A 7,859-nucleotide genomic window follows, 5' to 3' on the forward strand; every position below is an offset into this window, starting at 1 on the left:
ATGATGTAATGTATGGTGATTAACATAACATAATAAAATAAAATTTTTAAAAAATTATAAGAGAGGGGTGCCTGGGTGGCTCAGTCATTAAGCGTCTGCCTTCGGCTCAGGTCATGGTCTCAGGGTCCTGGGATCGAGCCCCACATCGGGCTCCCTGCTCAGCGGGAAGCCTGCTTCTCCATCTCTCACTCCCCCTGCTTGTGTTCCCTCTCCCGCTGTGTCTCTCTCTGTCAAATAAATAAATAAAAATAAAAATCATAAGAGAGTCTTGGTTTCTAGTACTGGTGACTCACCAGCAGCCTGTACTAACAGTATACGTAATATAGATTTATTCATTTTTATTTTCAGTATTTCTTGATTTACATTTTTGTAGAAAATATTAAATACTCTAATCTTTCCCCTAGGATTATTTAAAATAATATTATTTACTCTAGATAAATTGGCTCCATGTAGTAGTTAAATGTAGTTATACATTCCAGCCCAAACCTCAAGCTTAAACTTTCTGCTTCTATCATTGTTGCTATAAGACATTCTTCGTTTCTGGATCAATGAAGCTTTTTCTTTTTTTATTCTTATTCTTACCAGACAGATTGTAATTTGACAAACTATATCCCAGAGTAAATAAGAACTTCTGGATGAATGAAAGCAGTTATAAGTTAGTAAACTCTAATTGTCACCAAGTTCTTACCTACATGATTTAGTCAAAGGGCCTACAGACTTGGGCTCTGGGTAACCAAACCAGCCTATCAGTCACCACACCTTGCTTAGACATGCCCTCTTTTAATTCTTGCTCATTTCATTTCACCTCACTTTTCAGTGCCAGCTGATGTATAATGATCCTAGAACTTTTAGCACAAGTCTAATTGGATCCACTGTGCACTCATAATGAGAATTTTAGAAATGAAATTCAATACTGGAAGAAAACTATAGGTCAATGTAGAAAAATACTTATTTGTGCCTTTCATAAATATCTTTTAGTCTTTTCTATTTCTGCATCGCTGGCCATGAAAATCAAAAGTCCTCAGGAAGCAAAAACATATTTTTATATTGATTTCTTATCTTTTACAGAGTTATGTCTCCCATACTAACACTGACTTAAAAGGCTGGAATTCCTTCCCCTCTGCATCCTGTTTCCTTTTGCCTTAGACTTTTCATTCTTCAATCTCTTCCCATCTCCCTGACTTCTTTCTTAAAATCTGGATAACTGTTTAATTTTTAAAAATATATGAATATTGATTCTTTTAAAATTGTGTGAATATACTAAAAAATCTCATGCTTTCAAGTGGAAAAGACAATACCTATCTTGTGAATACCTCATTTTTGTCACCGTTATTTCTTGGCATCCCTTATATGAAAAGTAGAAAATTCCAGTGCTAAGTTTTTAATGTTTTCTTTTAAGTATAGCAGAAGCATACTTCTTATAAAGTTATCCTAGATCTTAGTTGCAGGTGAAGTTCTTATACCCTAAAGGATAATATCGGGGGCGCCTGGGTGGCTCAGTTGGTTAAGCGACTGCCTTCGGCTCAGGTCATGATCCTGGAGTCCCGGGATCGAGTCCCGCATCGGGCTCCCTGCTCGGCGGGGGGTCTGCTTCTCCCTCTGACCCTCCTCCCTCTCATGCTCTCTGTCTCTCATTCTCTCTCTCGCAAATAAATAAAATCTTAAAAAAAAAATAAAAAAAATAAATAAATAAAGGATAATATCGGAAAAAATAAAAGAAAAAAATCTCAGTATTCAGATTTGGAGTAAAGTCTAATGGTAATAGGCTCATCTGATTCTCTATTCTCTTGACATCATTTTCGTAATCAATGATGCAATCTTTTTACAGTGTCACTAAGCATGGAATGATGGTACATCTGTTTTCCCCAAAGGATGCTAACATTACAATTACCAAATTGACTGAGACTTTTAGATGTGTTTGATTGTGATTCTGTTAATTATACAGTACTGAATGGCTACTACAAGCTATTTTATTATGCAGTTTCTTATCCCATGTGTTTCATCCTTCTCTTGACTTGGGAACAGCTATTCTATTCACTTTTGAGTTCATCTTTCTGTAGTATTTTGTTTTGCTAGCTTGTTTCTTTTACTGTCTCCTCATTTACATTCTTATCTTTCTTCTGATATATAGTTTAATGATTACTTATTTTGTTTTACTTGAACTTTATTTTTAAAGATTTTATTTATTTATTTGAGAGAGAGTACGTGCATGAGCAGAGGAGGGAGAGGGACAAGCAAACTCTGTGCTGAGCTCAGAGCCCAACATGGGGCTTGATCTCAGGACCCTGAGATCATGACCTGAGCCAAAACCAAGAGGCCGAAGCTTAACTGACTGAGCCACCCAGGCGCCCCAAACTTTATTTTTTTAAAACATTGTAGTGTTCTGATTTCTTTAAGTCTACAACTTTCCTGAAATATAATACTCCTACTTTATAGAAACCTCCCTTTCAGAAGATACTACATATTTAATGATACTAAAATTGAATACTGTGTATAATGCTTATCTTGACAAGAAAGTATTAGTAATTTTACTGTTCAAATAGTCAAACTCAAGTGTTATTTTATACCTATTAATTTATTGCTGTTTTTATTTCTACTTTATTATTGATTTTATGGCAGAAACAGAGAACTTTAATTTTCAAAAATCTATGTAAAGTACACATAACACTTCAGAATATGTGCAGACTGAATAAATACTTATATTACATACAGTTTCAGCAGGAGAGACATTGGGGCCACAAATAGAAAATGCCTGGGAGGGATGCCTGGGTGGCTCAGTCAGTTAAGCATCTGCCTTTGGTTCAGGTCATGATCCCAGGGTCCTGGGATCGAGTCCTGCACTGGGCTCCCTGCTCAGCAAGGAGCCTGCCTCTTCCTCTGCCTGCCACTTCCCCTGCTTGTGCTCTCTTTCTCTGACAAGTAAATAAATAAAATCTTAAAAAAAAAAAAAGAAAGAAAAGAAGAAGAAAATGCATGGGAAAAATCATTTCACTCTCACACCATTTGCTTATTTGGATGAAATCAATTTGCTGGACAACTCGGGGGAGAACAGATTCTAAACATTGTTTTCATGTAAGATTTCAGCAAAAATTATTTAAGATAAAAATATACTAATTGTGGCACAACTTTAAACTTGTTGTTTTTTTTTCTTTTACCATGGTTCCAGTTACATAATTTTTGTAATTTAGTATTCCTCTTTTCTTTATGTATCCTACAATAAAGAGCTAAATATGAATATAAAGCATCTGAGTTCACGCTCCTTGTTTATTGAAAGAATATGTATTATTTCATAAAATTATAGAACACTGTCAGATTGAAAGGAAAAAAAGAGATTAAGAATGTTCTCTATGTACTTTTTCCTTTGAAGTTGTTGATGTATATTACAAAAATCAAAGTTGGTTTTCATCCTTTTCAGTGTCTAGAATTGTAATTATAAAGGCTAGTTTTTATAACCCTAACTTTACAAATGGGGAAAAAAGTCAGGAAGAGGTTAAGTAATTTGTCCAAGAGTATATCTAGCATGCCAGATCACCTGATGTCAGATTCAGAACTCAGGAATTTTTTACGCATCCCCTATAATGCTGAAATATATGCCTTATTACATTGAGGAATTTAAAAACAGAAGGCAATTCTGAGCACATTTCTCCAGCTTGTTCTGGAAACTTTAAGATAGCCAGAGATCTAAAAAAGCCAACTGATGGTTATAAGAATTGGAGTAAGAGCCCGCAATTACTTACCTTTTTTTTTTCTTTTGATCTATGTTATACTTATACACAAAATCGGAGACACTGCACATTTTTATACCATAAACACTACATGAGTTGCATGAATAATAATGAACAATGTCCTGAAAGGAAGTTTTTCTCATTTCTCATTTCTCCTCATCTAAGAAAAGGTGTCTCTCTCTCTCTCATTCTCTCTCTAAATTGTGCTTATGTGTTTATATATGAGTGTATATATATGCGTGTGTGTATATTCCCATACATACATATACATGCATACTTATGTACTTGTATTACATATTCAAGTACATATACATACATACTTATGTTACAAACTTATATGTGTCATACATATTTATGTATCTATGGACATTGAGACTTATTTTCAGAGATTATCAGACATAGGTAGATTGGTCACTAAAATTGAAAATAGGAAATGTGTGTGTGTGTGTGTGAGAATGTGTTGTTTATAGTATTTTTTCCTATTTAATCCTCAATCACTATCTTACCCTCTGTCCCTAATCTTATTAAAATGTTTATTTTGTTATCTATGAAATCTTTTTGTGTGGGCTCAACAAAGACAACTCCAAGTTAAATTTTTCCATTAAGCAATGTTCACAACCTTTGATTTTATTTGTATAATCTCTAGTACAAATCACATAACAAAGTTACGTATCTCATTTTTATTATGGCAATTACATATTCTTAATTTTAAAGGTGTTAGTTATGATGAAATTAATCTATGTATTTGCTCAAAATGGTTTTATTTATAATTTGATGAAACACTTATGAAGTGTATATAATAATGTAGAATAATAATATTTATGGAATGGTAGCCTAAAAACTAAAAACAAAACAAACAAAAAACAACAAAAAACAAGATTAATGGACCACTGGCTGAGGTAAGGTATGATCCACAGTAACATTAGATAAGAATATGAATATAGCAATAATTTAAAAGACATACTGGTGTAAGGAAAGGCAGTCAAATAGAAAAAATGAAGAATTCGGAAATGCTCTCACATGTATGATAATGATTGCATTGACATCAAAACAGGGAGGAAAACATGGATGGGTTAATAAATCATATAGAATTAATTGGTACATCATTTGGTAATCATATTCACACAGACATTCAAATCACACAAAATTTGCATCCTTAGGTCATTACATGCACACACACACACACACACAATATTGAGATAATAAATAACTAAATGTGAAGATAAAAATACAAAATAAGTTGATAAACAATCTAAGGTATCTGCATATGTATACTTTTAAAACATAATGCAAATAATACAAATTTTAAATAACTAAAAATGCAGTAAACATTTGAAAGACAAAATAAACAAGAAAATTATGTAATACATATCAGAGAAATGTTTCATTTCCCTAATACAAAAAAAGGTCAAGTCAAAATAAACAAGATGAGCTTCATATTAAAAAAAAATCAAATCAATGGAATTGACAAGAGAAAAATAAGCATGCCTAATAAACAATGTCCAATAACCAAAGAAATACACATAAAAACAACAATCATGTACATTTTGTGCCTATCAGGTTGATAAAGATATAAAGACTCAAAATACCCTGTGTGAATGAGAGTGACAATTCACACACTTTCTTGGAGAAAGATCCATCTTGTTTTCAAGAGTAGAGCTTGACAATAGTATGGTATGTGTGTGTGTGTGTATACACATATATACATATATACACATATATATACATGCACATATATGGTAGCCATGATATATGTTATCTAGACAAAATAGTTACAGAAAAAATATATTAGAGTTTGATCAAATTTATGCAAATTGGTATCCTGGTATGTCTATGAATGTTGATATTTTCATGGACATTGACCAAAATATTAATGGTAGCTATTTCAAGGTCGTAAGACGTACTGTCACACTTATATTCTTGATGCAAATACTTTTTTCTAAACATATTACATTGCAATTATAGCTCTTCTAAATTCGTAATTATTTTTTTCACAACTTACAGGTATTGCCTTGATGATTGCTGAAAATTTGTTTTAATATTGTCTCTTAGGTTCATCTCTATATCAGTATGCTGTGATATTTTATTAATCTGAATCAAAATTAGAGTTCCAATCTTACTCTTTGGCTTGATACTCAAGTATAATTTACAATAAGAGCATTTAAAAATGAGTATTTCATACAAGTAAGGATTTTCAAACAATAAAGATTAAATGAGAAAGTTAGTGCCTGTGCCTGACTATTTATTTAGCATAATTTCAGGAAGAGTCATTAAATAATAAAAACAAGGAATATTGGGAATCAGCAAGGCCATTATTACAATAACTACCAATAACTCCTCTCACTTTTCTTTTTACTTTTGCTTCTTATATAAGCAATTTAGATAAGAGATAAATTCAACATAACTTTTCCAAAAAATAGCAGCATAGTAGAAAATATCATATAATTGTATGTATTTTAACCAGCTGATTTTTTAATTTGCACAGAACTGGAGTGTATTTATCATCTTCACCATATGAGAGTACAATTAATTAGAACATTTTAGTTTCCTTAAAGCAGTATGATCTTGGGGGAATAGGTACACTTTAGTTGGAATACATCTGAATTGACCTCAATTCTGAAATTATTTTTGTATGAGTTTATTTCCTGGCATTTTATTTCATAAATGAAATTGTAAAACCTGGAAGTAGGTGGTTCTTCGGGAAAATTTCTGTATAAATGTATAAATATACTATTTATATAATAAAAACATATTTATATATTATACACACTGATTATACTGGTAAAATCCATCAAAATAAGAAGCCTGTGACCAACGTGCCCTCCACCACTGCCAGTGCTAAGGAGCCGGAATCAAGCTAAATGATTCCTCAAATGACATGTCTATTTATTTTAAAAATGAGTATCATTGATTACTTCTTTGAGAACGTCATATAAGAAAATGGCATGTAATACAAAGCTAAAGATGTTGGCATCATTTTTAGTTTTTATTCAAAATTGAAATAATTTTTGTTTTATCATGACTATATTTCATATCAAATAGTACACACCAGGAAAAAAAGCATAAGTAAGAACATGAATTTATCTTTACATCCTTGCTCTGTAATGCTAGCTCTTAGAGATAATTGTTAGGAATTTTGGTTATTATCCCTCTAAATTTCTGCTGTTATTTAAAATGTGTATAATCATATAATAGCGTCTTTTAAATATTGTTAACTTACCTATATACCATGAGCACATTTCCATGTGAATATAAAGTCTTTAAAATAATTGTGTACATATCCGGTTCCGGTGTCATGGCCGCCCCTACGCTGAATGCGTGCGGGCTGCGGTTTGGGAGCGGGTTCCTGTGCGATCCGGCACGAGTCTTCCATCGTAATGCCTGGCACAGTGTGGAGTGGTTGGAAGAGCAGGCCTTGGCTGCAAAGAGGGAAGTCCGGGAGAACAGCACTCAGCGGGTGTGCCAGGAGAAGCAAGTTAATTATGAAATCAGGGCCCACATATATTGGAATGACTTCTACAAAATCCATAAAAATGGGTTTTTCCAGGGCAGACATTGGCTTTTTACCAAATTCCCAGAACTGGCACCTACCCAAAACCAAAATCACTTGAAGGATTTGCTCTCAGAGAACATAAGGAGTGAAGTACCTGAATGTCGGAACAGTGAGGACGGACCTGGTTTAAAAATAGAAGAACAACACAAGTGTTCTTCAGATAGCCTTGGACATAAAACACAGATGCCTCCTGTGTAAGAAAATGTAACTCAGAACTCAATCACCCGGAAATCTGTGCTGATGAGTTCCCTGGATCCTCAGCCACTTACTGAATACTAGAGCAGTTGTTCCAGACAAGATGCAGAAGGCTCTCCACAGGCTAAAGCCCGGAAGGATGATGCTTCTGCAAGATGAAGTCCCCTATGATACCGCTCAGCTTCCGTTTAAAAAAAGGTCAGTGTCTGTCTGAAAATTTCTATATGAGAGGTGAGGTACTAGAGTTTACTTCTCTACACTAGATGAGCTGGATACGCTTTTCACTACTGCTGGGCTGGAAAAAGTTCAGAACCTTGGTACATCACCGATTGCAAGTGAACCGAGGGAAACAGCTGACAATGTACTGAGTTTGGATATTAATATAT

General features: G+C 33.5%; 1 pseudogene; it reads left to right on the forward strand.

Annotated features, from left to right (window-relative positions):
- The first annotated feature begins 7,020 nt into the window (after positions 1 to 7,020).
- LOC102742918 (tRNA N(3)-cytidine methyltransferase METTL2B pseudogene) lies at positions 7,021 to 7,601 on the forward strand (annotated as a pseudogene).
- Positions 7,602 to 7,859: the final 258 nt, after the last annotated feature.

The sequence above is a fragment of the Leptonychotes weddellii genome, chromosome 1, assembly GCF_054177405.1.
Source record: "Leptonychotes weddellii isolate Sample4059 chromosome 1, ASM5417740v2, whole genome shotgun sequence".
Taxonomy (NCBI): Eukaryota; Metazoa; Chordata; class Mammalia; order Carnivora; family Phocidae; genus Leptonychotes; species Leptonychotes weddellii.